We start from the raw sequence: 20,854 nt of genomic DNA, 5'->3' as shown, positions 1-20,854 counted from the left end.
GATGCTTTTCCTTCTATCTCACCCATCAACTAAAATCTGGCCCAATGCTACTGCCCAGAACAGTGGTCGGTAAACTGCGGCTCGCGAGCCACACGGGGCTCTTTGGCCCCTTGAGTGTGGCTCTTCCTAAGCCTTAGGAGTACCCTAATTAAGTTAATAACAATATACCTACCTATATAGTTTAAGTTTAAAAGATTTGGCTCTCAAAAGAAATTTAAATCGTTGTACTGTTGATATTTGGCTCTGTTGACTAATGAGTTTGCCAACCACTGCCCCAGAAGGTCAGCTTCTCTTACAAAGGTCTTTTAGGCAGCAACTTTGTATTTTTGTTGAAAATATTTTTGGTCTAGAACCTTGAAATGCTATTCTCTCTATTCCGCCAAGGTGATTGGAGGCAAAGGATCTTAGAATTACACACCTGGAAGGAATGAACATCTGTAATGATCTATACGGTTGAGTAAACCAAAGCCCTGGGAATGAGAGGTGTGTCTGGAACTGGTGTGACCAGTTGCTGCCACAAGTTATACCCAGATTTAGTTAGCAACTCCTTCTTTCTGGCTGGGAAATATGAGGGAATTGAGTCATGCTACTGTTATTAAAACAAATCCTAAAACTAACAAAAAAACTTGTTATGGAGTCTAAGGAGAAATAGCTCAAATCATTTATTTATTATAAAATAACTGGTCCCACATACAAAGACTTACTTTTATGATTCCAAAGTTTGGCAAGACCTAGTTATACATCTCCTTCATGATCAACATCAATGGAAGGTTTATTATTTTAAATCAAGTTTTGTTTTGTTTGAAAAGTATTGTCTAGCATACCCAGAAGATTTACACCAGTAAACTGTGTTTTCTGTCTCTGATAGAGAGGGTTTGTGCTAGAGCATGTTTGGAAGCCAGCATCAACACTGATGGGCAAGGCCAGAACAAATGGGAAACAGGTCAACCTGCTCACCAGTGGTTCTTAGGGCCTCTCTAGCCTTGAGAGAAATATTTTAGGTAATGCTCTCAGCTGGCCCATGACCTTGGTCTCTCATGGGTGTTGTGTGACCTACAAGGCAGGAACCACCATTCCCAGAGCTTGGGTTCCTCACATCCTTTCTGGCATTGAATCAATGATGTTGACACTTCTCTCTTGAAGAATGGGTACACCATAGTGGCCTGTGTGGATCTCAGCTGCTTGGCAAAATGAAGACAAATGACAGAATGTTTCTTACATGCAGGTTTAGATCTTTTGTCTTCTGCACTCTCTCTGGGGCTCCAAAAGGTGACCTGTCATGGACTTTGCAAAATTCTGGTATCAAAGTTAGTGATTTATTTTGCCAAATGAGAAATAATATAGGCTTATGAGAAAATATTAAACAGCATGAAAAATAGTTTTAAAAAATATTTCACATTCTACTTCCTAGTGATAACTACGGTTAACATTTTTAATATTCTTATGGACTTTTGAAAATGCACACACAGTTTAACAAGAGGGAAATTTTACTATATATTTTTTGTTATCTCTTTTCTCTTATACTATGAGAATCTTTATATAACATTTTCACTACTTTTAATGGCTACCTAGAATTCCTTTTTTTTTAAAATTGATATCCTTTTTAGGTTGTTCCTAGATTTTTTTTTGTTTTAATAAATAATTTTATGATTGATGTATATCCTTTCAGACACATTCCTGTAATTTTTTGTGGTTCAAAGGGCAACACAGTTAAACTGTTTATACATCACCAAATTACCCTATGCAGTGGTTATAGAAATTTCTGGGGTCACAATCACAGGATTCTTTTTTTAATACATTATAATAGAAAAAAAAAGAGCAGGTGATATCTACAAATAGTGAAATGAAGATTCTTCTCCAGTTCCTTAATTTTTTATTTGAGTCTTCCTGAAACCTCACCTCCAAATTAGAAATCTGGCCTGACTTAGTGGAATGAAGACAAAAAAAAAAAAGAGCAATGAATACAAAATTCCTCACCATAGATGGAAATAAACACACTGATTTAAAAAATTTTAGACACAAGAATGTAAACTCTAGAAATCAGGCTCATAATTATTAAATTCTCCCAAATAAATTGAAATATCTAATGCAGAGTCTATGGTACTGCATGCTATTTAGTTGATTTTTATCAATTTTCAACAGTTGAGGGAAAATCAGCATGTAAAAAACAACAAAATAAGCAAGTGAACTAGAAGGGATGAAGAGGATTTCATATAAAAATGATTTCCTTGTTTTCTTTTGAAGTTAGATACTGTGAAGGCAGGAACTTCATCATAGTACTAGCACTCATATGTTTACTCATTATTCTAAATGTCATATCTTGGAGGTCCTGGATAATGCAATAATTCAGTCAGCTTTATACAATATGAATTTCTAATGGACCACAAAAATTTGGCCTTGGGGTCAATACCAGAAATTCCTTTGTGAATTTTAATAATGATCAGAAAATGAAGAATCCAGACAATCAATACACAAGGAGAATAATAAGCAAAAGAAATGTCTTTCCTTAAAAGTAGTTAGGTTCGCCCTAGCCGGCTTGGCTCAGTGGATAAGGCGTCAGCCTGCGGACTGAAGAGTCCCAGGTTCAGTTCCGGCCAAGGGCACATGCCTGAGTTGTGGGCTCGATCCCCAGTGTGGGGCATGCAGGAGGCAGCCAATCAATGATTCTCTCTCATCATTGATGTTTCTATCTCTCTCTCTCCTTCTCCCTTCCTCTCTGAAATCAATAAAGAAATATATTTTTTTAAAAGTTGTTAGGTTCAAAAGAGGTCTATTTTTGTTTGCTATGTGCACAGGAAGTTTTTGATAATAGTAATAAAAATGATGCCTGAGAATTGTCTATAATTTTAATTTCACAAATTATATTCACATGGATTGAAGAAGTACACAAAAGGCCATTATCTCTGGGGGCTTTTTGAATTTGGATGTGCAGGAGAATGCTGTTTATGTGATAAAGGACTCAGGACTTCCTTTTAGGGACAAAGCTGCAGATCTTTGTGGGAACTTTTGGAACCTAAGTAGAGGCAGAGATAGAGGCAGTATCTCTGGTCTTCTAGAAGTGTCATGAAGAGATTGCAGAGGTATGTTCTGCTGAGGAAAGGTTCTTCAAATTGGGTGGCAATACCCCATTGCAAGGCAGCTCATCATTCCTTGACAGCAGACACTTCTTGAGCTTAATCATGTTCTCTGAATACTAACACCTATATGGTAAACACCTGACATATCAGGTCAAGTCTACAAAGGTGACAGTCTGTTCTCTCAATGACAGACATGTATATATAGAGAGATTCCAAAGTACATTATGTCCTTATCAGAAGAGGGTAAGTGCAGGCCTGAAACAACGCTTTCTTTTTGTATTTCTACCTCTTCTTTCTTTGGTGTAGCTGAGCCTATCATACTAATCAGAGTCACTTCTATTCTTACAATCAGTCACAGGGAGCCAGGCACCATTAACCCTTGTTACTTCCTGCCCTCACAGATTCCCTGTTATCACTTCACTTCAAATAGCAAACAGCCACTTCCCCATCCATGTCTTCTGATTTCTAAAAGCAAATTCCAGAGAACCTTAACAAGTTCAGAAAGACCTCCCCATGCCACTTCCACAAACATTTATTAAATTCTCACTATTTTTCAGGCACTCAGGACAGCTCTTTTCTCAAGAAAATCTAGTTTGGGAGATAAGCACATATGCAAATCATTTTATTATAATTTCCAGTAGAATTGGGTTGACATATCAAGTTTTTATCATATGGGTGCCAGCATCCCAATGATTGTTTCAGTTTCTCCTGATTGGAAATACTATGCTCTATGTCTCTGTATAGCCAGCTGAAGAGTTTAAACTTCTTCTTGTAGGTAATAGGGAGGTAAATGACAGGTCAGATTTAGTCAAGAATCTCTCTGGTGCGGTGTAATGGATGTATTTGAAGAGGACAACACTGGGTGCAGGAGATGTTGCAACAATTCAACACTGGGTATACTTGAAGCCTGTTGCGCTAATTCTCATGGGAGGTGATATGGTCTTAAGCCAGGACTGTCAAGAGCAGGAGCAGAATTGAAATTGATTTAGGAAGTGAATCAAAGAACACAAAGGCTGGTTGGCAGTGTGGCAGCAGGACATGGGTAGAATGAAGAGTGAAAGGTGAAGTTTACCTGTAGCTGGTGGCACAACAAGGGAAGATGATGCCCCCACTGGAGACAGAACATACCGGGGAAGTATAAATCAGGGGAAGTTTTGACATGCTGAGTGTGACATGCTAATTGATACTGGAAGAAAAATATCACAGGCAGTTTGTACAGTTCAGGGTGTGAGATGTGGCAAACAAATATGGAATTACCCATCTTTTATGTGTGACTCCCAAATCTATAACATTAGGTGAGCTCAGCCTGGGAAGGAATAGAATGAAGATAGGGCCAAGGACAAAACTTCTTTGGGGAACATCAGCATTTGAAGGGGTGGGGAGAAAGAGGAACCCACAGAGGAAACTAAGAAGAACTGGAGTTCAGGAAGTGTGAGGAGCCTGGGGGGACTCAGGAAAGGATTTCAAGAAGCAGGGAGGGGTCAACAGTGTCAAACAATGTAGATATTCAGTAATGTGAGTCGTTATTATGAAGTTCCCTGATGGCCTTAGGAAAAGGGGTGGCCTTCTGGGGACCTGAGACAGTGAGTGGGAAGGAGTGGCTCACGGAGTGATCAAGAATTATCAAGAGGGAGACAGGAAGGGCAGAACTCTCTTTTTATAAAGTTTGACTGATAAGGAGGATACTGTAAAGAGAGGTTAGTGAAGTCTGTATAACTTGTTATTTTTTTGAGAATCAGGTGAGATCTATTTGAATATTTTATATGCCATGGGGAAATTGTGGGAAGTTGGAAAGAGGAAAACAGGGCAAAATAGAAAATAAGGAAGAGAAGGTCAAATTGGAGGTTTGGTGATCAGGGTCCAGGAGGTTGCGTGACCTTGAACAGGAGGAGGCATGCCGCATTTTCTGGTACTGGAAGTAGGACAGGCCTGGTGTGGAGGTGGGTGAGTTTGTAGACAGAGGACCAGAAGCCGAGGGAGCTCACACCCAGAGTGAACCATCAGTGAGTGCAGGAAGACACAGACCGGCATCTGTGGTCAGCTGACTACCCAGAGGGAACATGGGTGCTGTCCCAGCTCCCATGTGGTGGCATTTGAGGAGAGAGGAGCACGAAAATTCAGAGCTCTTACAAATGTCTGTGTGTAAAGAAGAACAGGGGGACAAAAACAGGATGAAGAGTGGCTCTGCTACTAAGGAGCTTGCTTATAATATTTTAGGGTAAGAGTACAGATAATTAGGAAGAAAGTGTTGGTTTCTGTTATGTTTTGTTCTATTTGTGCTAGTCAGGCAGAGCTAAATTCATTTTCCTAAGATGTTGGAATTAGAGGGTGGAGCAGGAGCTAAACTTTATGTTGTCTACCCTCTTCTTAAAGACCCACAGGAAAGGACATTCCAAGCCCTCCTTTGTCATGCATTACAGTGTCTCCCAATCCGCAAGGAATTTTCTTCTGAATGTCAGACTTCAAAAGAACAATGTTGAAAAATTATATTATAGAGTTCAAAAAGAAAAAGAGAAAGAGAAGGATTCATTTCTTTTTTTGACTGCCTCAGAGTTCTCCCTGCACTTCCAATTGGACATGCTATTCTCCGCTGCCCGAAGGCACGTCAGAAAACCATTAAGCAGTTTTGATGTGTTCAGTTCTATGTCTGCTGTGTTTTTCCCCAGATCCAGCTCCATTTTAGAGGCCAGTATGGTTAGACTTCTTTTCCTGTATGCATGTCTTTGCACACAAACTCTTGTAAATATGTGGTGGAATATGTACATATCCACATGCTAGTCAACTTTGTTTTTATGAAATTCTTTGAAAACTTGAAGGACTAGTGTTAAAATCCAGTTTTCATAAACAAAGTCAGTGTTGCTATTGAGTCAAAATATATGAGTCAATTCTAGTGAACACATTGCTGTAGTAATTGTTGAATTTTGTGCTTTCTGTAGTGATTATTCCCTACTTAAGTCTAAGAAGACTCTGAATTTCATTTATCTTCACAGCACTTCCAGCTCCTCTCCATAATATCATTCCGACCAAGTCAAGAGGGTATCTTTCAGATTTAGGGAAGTAATACTGAGATTTAAAGTAGAGGCTTTAAGGCCCAGCGGTTCTCAACCTATGGGTCTCGACCCCTTTGGCAGTCGAACGACCCTTTCACAGGGGTCGCCTAAGGCCATCCTGCATATCAGATATTTACATTACGATTCATAAGAGTAGCAACATTACAGTTATGAAGTAGCAACGAAAATAATTTTATGGTTGGGTCACAACATGAGGAACCGTATTTAAAGGGCCAGAAGGTTGAGAACCACTGAGCACCAACTCTGAGTGTGAAACACTGTGAAACACTAGATACTCAAAAATGAATCATGCCACTTACCCTCCAGGAGCTTACATTTATAACGAGCTTCCTGATTTCTCAGTAGTTTTTAAATTTTTCAGTATCTCCCCAGAAGGGAAAATAATTTGTAGTGGTCTGCTTGGTGACCAATGTAATTTTGTTTTATCTGTTTGTCTTCATACCTTCCACAGGTCTCTATGAGAGCAGAGAAAGTTCTTATGGGATTTTGAGATTTTAATTTTTTTAAATGTAGACTAGCAAGACTATACATCTGATTATTAAAGTTTGAATTTGGGACCAAAATGGTAATTTTGAGGACAGCACTAACATGACTCATTATTAGATTAAGCCAAATTTAATTACATCAGTCATCTCGACATAAAGAAGGAAAATTCATTTTCTTTAAAATGTGGCCATTTCTAGGAAACTAGCCCCGTAATCCTAAATTAAAAGCAGGTTTCCACAAGCTGGATTCATGCCTCCTTTAGCCTTTGGTATTGTATTTTTTTCTGTTTAGTTAGTTAAATAATGGTAACAAAAGAAGACAGGATGGATGATGTTAAATAAAGAGAAATTTAAGAGCATAATTATGACATTAGGCTGGGCCAGAAGGTGAGGTTTGTAAGTAATAAGACATCTGCTTTTTAAACAAAGTGCTATGTTTCCATTTTGCATGACCCTTTTTGGATAATCTTTGTATTTTATCCCAATTCCATAGGCAAGAGAACATGAACTCTGAGGAGACTGCTAGGTGAGACATTTATAGTTTCTAAAATATCTTGTGTAAAGTTGCTTAACTTCTTGTTTTAAATGAAGGTGTTAAAATTTCAGTGAAATAGAATATTACTATAGTGACTCAGGTGTGGGAGGTACAAAATGCTTGGAAGTTCATTTTCCAAGAGCCCAGTGCATGAATAATCCACCTGATTACTCAGTGATCACCCTGAATGGAAAACAAAATCACAGAAGAAACCTTAAAGCAAATGAGCCCTGAGAGCTTTTTATTTTATTTGAAAGACATAAGTAATGGACCTCCTTTGGCAATGCTGGAAGGGCTGCTTCCAATGATGAGTGAAATGATTACTTCTGGAGAGCCATTTTATGGCCCAAACTTCAACATAAAAAGGGACCACTTTCCAGAATTGAGAGAGAGAGAGAGAGAGAGAGAGAGAGAGAGAGAGAGAGAGAGATGGTGGGGAGAATTGATTCTATTCAAAATTTTCTAGTTGAGTGGTATTTTCTAGTCCATCTGTAAATGTCATCTCTCCTGACTCTTCACTAAACTGAAAAACTCGGGCTAAGAGATTTTGATTGATTTCATGCTGGTTTATTCTGTATTCTAAATCATTCAATGACACCTTGATGTCTTAGCTCTCTTGGATCAGTTAAGTACCCTTCATCACAAGGCTTCAGTCTGTAACAGTAACTCAAAATCAGCTTCCTGTTAAGGGCCAATATTTACTTATTTATAATACCGTTAACTTCATTAGGTGTCAAAATTGGATTAAAGTCTTTACACAAATAGCATTTAATCTTTAAACATTAACCCCATGAAATATATACTTTATTATCCTCATGTTTCGAGATGAGGAAATGGGCTTAGAAAGGTTAAATCCTTTGTCAAAGTTTACAAAGCAAGTAGTAGGAGGAGTTATGATTAAAATATGGGCAAACTAATTCTAAAATCCCATGTCCTTAGCCACATGAATTTCTGCTTCTGAGGTATCCAGAATGTTTAATTTTAATTGCTGTCATTTATCATTCAGGAGAGGCCAGTGAGGTAGCTCAGAAAAAGTCACAGAAGGATGAGGCGGTGAAGCTGCCATGAGGCAATTCTGAAATGCAAACCTTTTCCCCCTTATTCATGGTCTCACTTTCCTCAAAATGGAAAATTTCAGGAATAAACAATTCATAAGTTTTAAATTGTGCATCATCTGAGTATCATGATGAAACCTTACACCATACCACTCGGTCTCACCAGGGATGTGAGTCAGCTCTTTGTCCAGCATCTCCACGCTGTCTATGCTCCCATAGTAGCTGTCCAGGTACCACAGTGCTAGTGTTCAAGTTACCCATATTTTACCCATGGCCCCAAAGCACAAGAGTAGTGATGTTGGCAATTTGAATATTCCAAAGAGAAGCTGAAAAGTGCTTCCTTTAAGTGAAAAGGTAAAAGTTCTCAACTTTATAAGAGAGAAAAAATTATATGCTGAGGTTGCTAAGATCTACGGTAAGAACAAATCTTCTATCTGCGAAATGGTCTAACATAAACTTTATCATGGGTATGTATACATGGGGGAAAACAGTATATATAGGACTCCAGTACTATCCTCAGTGTCAGGTACCCACTGGGGGTCTGGAACATATACCCCTGGAGGAAAAGGAGAGTTACTACATTTATTGGTTTGTCTCCTTGAACTATATTTTGCTGGACTGAACTTTAAGGTCTTGTATACAGTCTTGGTCTGACTATTGTGAAGCAAAGCTGATATCGCAAGTGATTATAAATCAGAGAAGTATGCCTTTGCCTACATCTTCTTCTCTGCTCTTTTCAGAGAAAATCAAACTAGTTTTCACCATTTCCCCTGTTGCCTTCGCAGGGTTCCTCCACTGATGAATTTGTGGGTGACTCCACCTGAAAGGAATGCCCCTTGGCCTAATACCCTCATCGCCAAACCCCACCCATCTTGCAAGGTCCCTTGCAGATGTTACCTCTTCCACAAAGAATAGTCTGATTTACATCTCTTTCCCTTTTAACCATTTAATACCTCAACCAGGTACACTAAGTTCTATCATTTCCAGACTTCCATAACATCTTACCTCTAACTTCCTTGAGGCTTTTCTCCATGTGGTCTTAGAGTTATCTGTACATGGTTTTCTTTCCTGTTCTTAGATGGTAATTTTCTTGAAGACAGAAACTATGTCTCAGTCACCATGGAACCCCATACAGTACCTTGTCAATTTCCCCTCACTCTCATAGCAAGTACAGCCAGTATTTGATGGGAGAAAGAATAAATGTACACAATGAAGGAAGAGTCATTCTCACTCTGATCTCACTCTCCCTGTCTTGGTGGCCATCTCCTCCTTGCCCTGTTCTCCAGATCACCATGATGCCTAATTAGATAAATTGGCTTCCTTGGGCTGCACATGTGTTATGATTCCCTGGGAACAGAGACATGTATCCTTAATGAGACCTCCCTCATCCAGCACCGCAAGATGAGGAACTCCTGCTCAGTAGTGGAAAGCATATTTTTGCTTAATTAGCTTTAATCTTTAGAAATAAAATATTATCTGAGTTTCCAAATATTTCATTAACACCAAATGCCAGCCTTGATCTTATCAGAATGATAGAAATATTTTATTTGGAGGACAATTTTTTTCTCAATTTAGAGTAAAAACTCTAACTTTACTTCTTTTCTATGAAGAAATTTTTAATTTTTTTATTGTGAAAAATCTTTTTCCTACAAAAAGTAAATTGGTTTTGATTTCTGGTCCCAAATGCCAAATATCCTTGCCCGCCCCCATCAATAAATTTCTTGCTGAAGCAGAAAATATTTAATTCAATTGAACTGGCTTGGTCTCACCATCAGGGTATTAGAGCCAAATAGAATACTGCGCCTTGGGTGAACCTACAAACTTGAGTTGACTTGGAGTCGTTCTCCCACTGTACTGGCAGGAGATTTGCCTCTCTTTGCCATGTGCTTCCCACTGGCATATGGCTAAGGAGTTTATGAGTGGCTGCTTACTATACATATAAAGAAATAAAAAAGGGCTAATGGGAGAGAGGAGGGAGAGAGATCTCTCTGCACTTCAGGTGAAAACCAACATCCTAGCCACTGTGGCCATGCAGCATTTGCCAAAGGGTTGAGGTTTTGAACTCAGTATGTTGATGGATTTTAAAACCATCAACAATATCTTTCCAGTCTGCATAATCCCAACTGCTGTATCAGTTTTTAATCTCCTCCTACATTTTCTGAGCAATTGTATAGTGCAGTAAGGACAGCTGTCTGGCTTATTCCATTCTAGGGGCAGTTTTCAGCCATGTAAATGTTCACTTAGTCATTTATTTAATCAGTAAATATTTACTGAGATCATAGACTGTGCCAAGTGTCCCAGGTGCTAGGGACAAGAGGAACTCGCTGTCATCAGGGTGATTTTATAGAAGGGGAGAAGACATAAACAAATAAACAATAAGTGACTATAAATCAACAAGGTAAATACTATTAAATTCTTCATAAGCTGCTGCCAGAAATGGATTTTAGAAGGATAAATACTAAAGCAGTAGGGTGAGGCTCTTTGGAATGGTCAGGTGAGGGGGATGGTGGCTTGGTTGAAGATGGAAACAGAGACAAAGGGAAAAAGATTATTTTTAAAAAATTCCCTGAGGACACCTTCATATGGAATCTAGAGATGTCAATTGATTAGAAAACATTTTCATGATGGATCTTCATCTCCAACACAATATTGAATCTGTCAACTGTTTTTCAAGGTTAGTAGACTAAATCACTGACACTCAAAAATTTTTATTTTAATACTTTTGAGATATAATTTGCCACCCACCAATTCTATGTGGTCATGTAGATCACCTTGGAAAGCAAAATGCTTGAAAGACAGGGGCAGGAGAATTAGCTCTGAGTGAAAAAAGCCAATCTCAAATGGTGTGATTCTATTAATATAATTTTCTTAAAATGACATAATTATAGAAATAGGGAACAGATCAGTAGTTGCCAAAGATGAGGCAACCAGATGAAAGGGCATGACTGTAAATGGGCAGGGAGTTTCTTTGACCTGATATAAAGGTTCTATATCCTGATAGTAGTGGTTACATAAATCTGTAGATATATATGTGATAAAATCTGATGTATGCACACAATCAGCGCATATAAAAAGGTGAAATTAAAACAAAGTTTTGATCATTGATAATGAACTATGGTTATATAAGATGTATCACTGGGAGAAGCTAAGTGAAAGGTACATGGGGATTCTGACCTAATTTTGCAAATTTAGGTGAGTCTAAAATTATTTCAGAAAAAATTTTAGAATATAAAACTTAAAATTAATAAATAATGCATCCAATGTCTACAAAGTGCAGTTTTATATAATCTTTAATAATTGTTAAGTTTTAATACAGATTAAAGGTTTGTTATTTTAAAATAGTTTAAGAATTAGGTTTTCTGACATTATAAGAATTCCTGGATATGCTTGTCAGTGGCTGGAAAATAAGAGCCAACTGTAAATTAAATACTGTATCCAAATGGCTTCAAAAGCAAAATATAACATTCTGTCTTTTTGAACAACAAATAACAGCATATTTAATCTACAATAATCAAATTCATGGAGACAAAAAAGCGATTAGTGGTCAAAAGGCTGGGAGCAGGGAAAATGGGGAGTTATTTCTTAATGAATACAGAGTTTCTGTTTGGGGTGATGAAAAGTTTTAGAAATAGTGGTGATGGTTACACAACATTTGAATGTAACAAATAACACTGAATTATACACTTAAAAATGGTTAAAATGACAATTGTTATTTTGTATATATTTTATATAATACAAAAAATGCACTCCAGTTCATTAAAAAAAGGAAATTTACTTTGAACTATAGGTGCATTTTAATACATTTTATATGGAATGGAGTAAAGTCTAAAAATTAGGATAACAACCTACACTGGTAAGAAAATGACCTTGAATAAAAATGATATTTAAATACCTGGAAATGGATGGTATTTCCTAGGGAGAGAAGGCAGGGAGAGGAAAGAGAGGCAGATTGAGTCCTTAGTAGATTCATGTTTAGAATTTGATGAAGAGAAGCTGGTTTAGGAGGATGGAAAAGAGCGCTCACTGAGACAGACGAAGACATCCCAGAAGCTCAGAGCAGGTGGCTTTGGTTCGAAGGCCTGGAATGAGGCAGAGAGGTGGTAAGCCATAGGAGAGAGAGCAAAAACATCCTGGGTGATGGTGCTCAGAGCAGTCTCCTACTCCCTATGCCACTGTGGTGGGGCAAGCACAGATGCCAGTGGATTGTAGAGCACACATAATCCAGGCAGGGAGATCATCTACTGTGGGCAAACTTTTATAAGTGAAGAGAGAAATATGGGGTGAAGGGGGTTTGTTCTAAGCTGAGAGATATGTGTGTTTATATCTTAGTGGGGATTATCCAGTAGAGGAAGGGATAAAGATAATGATAAACTATAGCACTTAATTCTAATGCTTGAGGGCTCTCATGGTCACCTCCGTCACCTGGCATCTCCTTCTGGGAACTGCACATTAGCAACATCCTGGGCTTCAGTTCCTGTTGAAACTTGCAACCCCTTATTCCCTTCCAGTCCCAGGGCCTCCAATTCCTCCAGGAGAGTCAACATTCTTTTCTCCTCAAAGCCACAGCCTCCATCCTCTTCCAAGCTCTGCCTACACTCTTGGGACATGGAGTGGAATTCCCGTTCCTTCTGGAGCAAATAGCGTACAGATGGCAATGGAAAACACAGTTCATCAGTTTGTTCTCTCCCATTAATATTTTAAAAACTGCCATGCCACTTTTGTGTAACTTACCTCATTATTTAATATGTTATTAACATTTTCCTATGTCACTTAATTTCTTTTATTAAATATTCATTAATGGTTACATAGTATTTCATGTTTTGGAATGCTATAATTTGTTTTACTCAACATATTGTTGGATATTTGTGTCAGATAAATTAAAATTTTCCACTATGATAAATGATATTACAATGTTCATTAATCTGAACATGCCCTTAGGACAATTTCCTAAGAGTAGAGTTTTGGGGTTAAAGGATAAAAACATTTTAAATACTCAAGTAAACGCTGTGAACAGAATATAAATTGCATGATGGTTAATTGACTTGGCTACTTCTGCTCTGTCCATCCTGCTATTAGAATGATTTTGCCTTCCCTCAGTCTCCAGCCTGGACTCTGTGATTAGAAGAAAATAGTATTTGCAAAGTTAAATGCCTGTGGCTTTGAGTCTCTAGCCAGACTTGAACTTGGTTAAGACTATGGCCATTTTCCCCCCAAAGAAAAAGTAAGTAAGATTATGAGACTTCTTCATAAAATCAATTTTTCTTGCTAAACAGTGGGATGAGGTAAGTGGATACAAAACAGAAACATATGGATAATATTTTCCTGGAAATACTCAGGGGCATATAAAATGAAAGGAAATGTATTTGGAAAAAGTGTCTCGAGGTCCTATGTGTTGGCGGTAAAAATGAGTTGAGATAGTCTTGGAAAATTTCTGGAGATGTACAGCGTTCATCAACACATTACGAATGATAAACAAAGAAACACCTTCAGGTCTGCAATTACAAGTAAGGGAATGATGATAGTAGGCTGACATGTCTACAGAATCTCCCCTGTGGCTTATGCTGGACCATGAAAGACCTGTCTAACTAGGCAGGTTAGCAAAGACCCACTCACTGTAGGAGATCTGGGACAAATTTCATAGGAAGGGGAGGGGAGACCTGAGCATGGAGGAGAGAAAACAATGGTGCAGAGCACTGTATTCCTTTAGATGCCAAGCATTTTCCCTTCTCCAATCTGTAATTGGCCAGCATGGGGAGATCTGGTAGAAATTCTGTATCTTGTGAACAAGCTTTATAAAATCTATCTATAAGAAAAACAGGTTGAATTTATTTGTTCCATTTTCTCATTAGTTTTTTTTTGCCCTTGTCCCACACCCGGAAATATCATGTACTTGAAAATGATGGGTGCACTTCTCCAATTATTTCCATTGTAAGAGTGGCACTTATGATTTTGGTTGAAAGAAAAAAATAGAAAATGCAAATCTTCAAATTAACTCAGTGTTGTAATTCCACAAAATTAGATTAATCTCTGGGGACCAGTTAGCAATTTCCTGATGAGGTTGAAGACTTGGTATCCAATCATCAGTCGAGTTCCTTTCAGAGTTTTTCTCTTAACCAACTGACTGTCTTCTCTGTAATTCTAAAAATTCAGGCTAGATTTAGAAAGGTTTCAGAAGAAAATTTTCAGTTGGGTGTCATTTTATGCTTCCCTTAGTTCTAAAACTGAACAATTCTTTTCATTTGATTTAATTCAACATTTTAAATGTGCCAATCACTAGCTCTGGTGTTGTCCATACACATATAGTAAAAATGGAACAAAACAGTTTATTCAAGCAAAAACTGATGGCAATAGGTTCTGCCTTCTGTAAATAATGTAATTAAAATCTGGGGAAGATGGTTCCTGGAATTAGTAAAATACCTTCACGAGGTTTGATGGGCCCCCTTGGGTAAGAAAGGTGAGCTCCCACCCTTGCCCTAGCTCATTCACTGTGGGTCTGAACTGCTCTCACAGAAATACTCAGTAAGACTCGAGAGTGGATGTACACAAGAAGAGTCTCAAGCACCAAAAGCTATAGCCATCATTTTCAGAATGACGAGAAATTGATAAATGTATAACATAGATTCATATATAGATATACATGTACATATTATGCATGATATATATTGTACCCAAATACACACCTATATTTAATGACATGAACAAATGTGCATAAAGTTTATGAATACATACAGTTTTCACTGTGTATTCCTTTGTTTTATTTGTACTTTTTTTTATTCCCTAGGAACAATGGTCAAAATGGTGCACAAGCAAGTTAGAAAAATTTGCCATTAACATGAGCTATAAGCTATAAATTCTCAATATACCCTTTGGAAAGAGAGTAAAGAAGTGGGATAGATTTTAAAGTAATTAGTTCAAACGTCCTACTCAAAGGTAACCCTCAGTAATTAGTGCAGGCAAAGAAATAGTCTGACAAATAAGCTTATTCACTTAAAGATTATTTATTAAACACTCTGTGCTCAGCGTTCTGCTAGTAGTAGTTTTCAAAGGTGAATAAGACATAGTAACTGCACTCAAAGTTCTCACAGTTGAGTTGAGGAAACACCATGTGGTGAGGGACAAGGTAGAAAAATGTGTGAAGAATTATAATACCGAGAGGGAGACTCTAACCCTGGCCAACTTGGGAAGAGGACAAAGGACAGAGATGATGTACTTTCAAAAGACTTCTAGAGAGCTGGTGCCTGAAATAAGTCTTAAAGAATCAGGTTGTGGAATGGGGTGAGCATTCGGGGCAAAGAGAAAAGAACACACATACAACACACACTCCCTTGTGTTTATAGAAACTCACAAGAAGTTCTAGTTGTAATTTTTCTAAGTTGAGGAATTTTTAAGATGAGACTAAACAGAAACAGTTAATTTCTATGTAACTGTAGGATAAAAGGGAAAAGTCAGGTGTAGATCAAACCAATACAAGTACTATCTTCTTTCACTGTTTAGAACAATTTTCAATGGAAAATGTCTACCTCGGAAACCCTTGCTCTTTTGGTTGCATTATGAGGGATTGTTATCAAATTCAATATCTTTTGGAGGCAGTCTAAGAATAGATTAAATTTACCCTGAATTCCTCTCTATCACAAATATATCTCCACCAACGAGGAGATATTTCATGCAATTAAGCAGGACCAGCTGGGAGAAAAATATCTACTTAACACTCTTTGCTGCTCCCATATTCCCCATAGACCGAACTGCAGAAGACAGTAAACACAATCTATATTGCCTCATTTTTGTTCATTACACTTTGAGGTGGAATTGTACAGTATCCAAACATCCAATCAAGAGAATGGGGGAAATTGGCATTCCCACAAGAATTCTAAGAAGAATCTCAGACCCTGAAATCTCAAGTGGGACTCTAACTACCTCAGACTATTGTCAGGCTAACAATAGCAGCATTAATACCAAAATAGTAATGACAATTAACAATTATTTAACACTTCTAGTGCTAAGCAGTTTACATGGATTATTTAATCTTAACTAAAATTCCATGAGGATTATTTAATCTTAACTAAAATTTCAGAAAGGTTAAATAAGTCCAAGGTCACATAACTAATAATGGTAAAGCCAGATTCATTTGGCCATGCCCTTTCACCATTCAGTGGCATATAGAAATTCAGATGATATGCTATGGAAGGAGCTCAAAACTTGGAATCAGAAAATCTGGATTTGAACCTAGTGGTGCCATTTACCAAGTACGTGATCTTTAGTATACTGATTTTCTCTCTCATTTGCTTGCTTCGTAAAAGGAGGTAATCACATATGACTGATGTGCCTCTTTGGATAGTTGGAGGTTTAAAAAGTGACAATGACATGATGTATCACATATTTTGTAAACCAAAATCCATGAAACAATTGTAAGGTCCTATTATTTATAAAGTGAAGTATGCTTTACTGACGCATAGTCATAGGAAAAAATATATAAAAGATTTGGCAAATGAGATGTATTCCAGCAGCCCTTGGCAATCTTATATACTTCCTAAGACAAGCAGAGAGGATGTCTTTAGTCTCCAAAACTTGTGAAAAAGCAATCCCAGGTGTGCAATTTCTTTAGCTGGTTTGCTATTCTCTAGATCTTTTGTTACACAGGTAATAAAATCAAATCACTTCAAATAAGTTTTAGAAAAGTTACATTCATAAAATAGTAATTTTTATAATCTAACATTACGAATAATTATACTAAAATATAAATATATATTAGATACTTGTTACCACAGGAAAGAACAAGAGTTATTTTTCAATTCTGAAATTATATTTGACTTCACCCTGGATGACTTAGCTGATTTTCAGCATACATAGTGAAATGTGTAGATTTTGCTTATGACATATCTGGTCTTGACATAATACACTTTTTACTGGGGGGAGGAAGGGGGGTCTAAGCAAATCAAATGATACTTGTTTTTAAAAAGTTTGAACAATTATAATTTCTCTGGCAAAAGAACAAGTACAGTACTTGTAAGGTTAAAGCCCTGTCATTCAGCAAAAATACTTGTTCATATGCCAAAAGATTCTGGTCATGCTGGGTGCTATTAGCATTACAACAAAAATATCAGTGCAGCCCTAGCCAGTGCGTTCAGTGGTTAGAGCATAGGCCATGCATTGAAGGGTCCCAGGTTCGATTCCAGATTAAGAGCACATACCTGAGTCGCAAGTTCAATTCCCAGCCCCTGTCAGGGTGTGTGAAGGATGCAAACAATCAATGTGTCTCTCTTACATTAATGTCTTTCTCTCTCTAAAAATCAATGCAAAAAATCCTTGGATGAGGATTCAGATTTGAGCTGAAATACAAGTCAAAAAGTAAAAATATTCTACTAAAGACAATATTTGAGACTTTTCTTTTTGTTCTTTCCAGTTAAATTATGGAATTGTGAGAACATCTTAAAATTTTATTAATGATGATGGTTATGAAAACAGAGTTTACATAGGACTAGAAACAGTTAAAATATTTTACAATATTTTATTTAACTTCTCAATAAGCCTATATGAGCTATCAATTAGCATTACTATATAACAAACTACCTCAAAACTTAATGATATAAAACAATAATAATCTTTTTTTATTAAAACCGCAATTCTGCTTCTCAAAAATTTGACATGGGCTCACCTGGGTGCTTCTTCTGGTCTTGATTGGGTTCCTCCTTGCATATGTGGCCAGATACTCTGACTGGGAATGACTGGTCTAGGATAGCCTCAAATGAAATGACTTGTCTCTGCTCCAAGTGATTTCTCATTCCTGAGCAAACTAGCCTGGTTTGTGCACGTGGTGGCTGAGCAGGTTCTAAGGGAGAGTGGAAGCAGCTAAGGATTCTAAGGGAGAGTGGAAGCAGCTAAGGATTCTCAAGCTTGGAACTGGCACCTTGTCACTCCTGTCACATTTTATTGTCCAAAGCAAGTCACAAGCTTCAGATCAGTGGGAAATAGACTTCACTACTTGATGGAAGGGGACACAAAGTCATATTACAAAGGGTCTAGATACCAGGAGTGAGGCATTGTGGATATTTTTGTAAGTACTCTTGTCATTTCTATTTTACCATGAGGAAACTTGAGCTTGAAGAGGTTCTAAAACCTGTTGAGGGTCACACAGCATCTGATTTTTATTTCTCTCTTTGATCACGGTTAGTTCCCTGCCACTTTTAGAGAAGGATAGGAATTGAATTATATTTTATTCTAAGTTATTCAGGATATATAGCTGAGTGATATTGAATTCTGAGTGGCAAAGAGTTTAAACAAGATCTTTTAAAATGTATTAGCAAATGCTAATTCAAATTTTAACCCCAACCATGAAGAATATACTAGCACACTAGTACAGAGAAAAATAGCACTCAAAAAAAAATCCAGTAATTTATCACACTTGGAAAGAAAAGAGTAAAGTTGATTTTCCTTTTAGTTTTTAGAAAAAATAAGAAAATTCTGCTTTCTGCCTTTCCTCATATCTTATAAGAAAATCTCATGACTCATGTGAGGTAGAAAACAGGGTTCTACTCTTCTAGATCTTAAAAGTTGGTAACTCCATGGGAGAGAGGTCAAAAGACCCTGTACTGCAGGCAAAGAACAGAGTTGATGCACGGGGACTTAAGCTATAAGCACCTTGCTTACATGCTCTGTCTATCTGCAGGTTGGATATAGCCAGTCAGCTGGCCATTATTTGAATGATGGCACTTTTTGACCCTGAAGCCTGGAAGTACAGAATGAAGAGGTCCAGTCATTAATAGAAAGTCCTCTGCAGATTATTTCCTCTGCAGATTATTTACTATGAGACTTAAAATATCTATACAATTCAATACTGTATTTGACTTAATTGGAGGGAATCAGAGAAGCAAATACCCCAAACGTTTAATTGGTTATTTTGGGTAATGTTATAGGTGATTTCTATATTCTTCATCATATTATTGTTAATTGAACTAAAATTTCTACTATAAAGGTGTTACCTTTATCATCAGAAAAAAATATTTAAAAATTCTGTTAGTAATTGAGTCAGAAAAAGAAAGATGGAATTTGAAGCCTCCACTAAATATTATCATCTCTAATTCATATGCTAAGAATAACATATTTTTTCCTAAAATTGTCCTTGAATTACATATAAAATATACCAACATATGAACCCTTCATGTGTTCTCAGCCAGTCAGCAGCTCTTCACCTGCAGCCAAGCTCCAGATTGTATAACTAGTGGCTCCCAACACAGCCTGGGACCAACCTGCAGCTGCTGGAACAATTCTGAGGCTAAAGAGAAAAGCTTGCATTTTTTAAAGAGAAAACTAGATTGGTAATAGTCTATACCATATAACCTAGGTGTGTAGTAGGCTATAACATCTAAGTTTGTTTAAGTGCACTCTATCATGTTCCAAAAACAATGATATAACCCAATGACATATTTCTCAGAATGTATCCCTGTTGTTAAGTAACACATGGTGGTACTTGTCTTTTACCCCAGTCTAGGTTGGGTGCCCCTTCTTAATTCTATAATATCTTGCATTCTATTGGTGCTGTACTTACCACCCATTCTGGAATGTTCTCTTTATGCATTTCTCTTCTCCACTAGAATGCGACTTATTCAAGGGCAAGAGCTAAGCATTGTTTATATTTGGATGCCCAACACCAGGACAATGTCCATTATATAGTAAGTGCTTATTAAATGGTTGTTGAATGAGGAAGTGAATGAATGGTATGATTTCTTGAATTTCCGGTGGAGTTGGGTCATCCCTAGAGGCAGGACAAAAAGAGTAAAGAAAAGTGGCTTGCCCTTTTGCCACCTGGCATTATCACAGTTGTCCTGAAGGCTGGGGCAAGGGACTGCTTGCGAGGCTGTTCTTATAGCTCCTGGAGGCAAGCACAGATTTTGACCCTCTCTGGCTACTGGTACCATTAAGTGCTAGGAGCACACAAGTTCATGGCACAAAGCGGGAAAAGGCTCAAGACACCATCAGGCTTCTTAAACATCAAAAAGCTCTTACAAAATAGTATTTTGGTGAATGAAGGGTAAATTAGTAGAAAACACATGGATTCGTAGTCGTAGGCCAAGTGGTGGGAGTTTTCTCAAAGTGACTGGCATCTTACATGCAGACACACCAGGCCTTTCTTTCACACCACTAGGTGAGGTTCTCAGTGATTGCTGCTCTCAAGCTTTGCACCAAATACAGGTGATAGGATCAGGTTTTCTGAGGAATTTCATTTAACTCAAGGTTTCACCAGGGCTTCCCAGAAGGCTCTATTCCCCATGGGATCAGAATACAGAGCATTCATTGAGAACCAGATGGAGAAGATTTTCCAGGCTCTGCCAGGGGAGAGGTTCAATAAGCTAAATTGAATTTATATATGTAACTAGAAGAGTGTAGAAATCAACTAGAAGGAGCTGATCTTGCAGGAGAAGTGTGACTGCAACAGGCTCCCTAAGACAATGTCAAGGTCTCCTGTACCTGGCCCACCACATTCATCATGACTTCCTCACTTTCTGCTTCTGATCCACTCCCACTGGGCTATGTGCTCCCTGAGATCAGGGATACTGTTGAGATCCAAATGGAGAGCGCCACATCTTAATATTACAAGAGAGTCCCCTTTTCTAACCTTCCTGGTGGGAGGTCACCT

This window comes from Myotis lucifugus, unplaced genomic scaffold, assembly GCF_000147115.1.
Source record: "Myotis lucifugus unplaced genomic scaffold, Myoluc2.0 scaffold_29, whole genome shotgun sequence".
In the NCBI taxonomy this organism is placed as follows: domain Eukaryota; kingdom Metazoa; phylum Chordata; class Mammalia; order Chiroptera; family Vespertilionidae; genus Myotis; species Myotis lucifugus.
Note: the sequence above shows the minus strand (reverse complement) of the source record.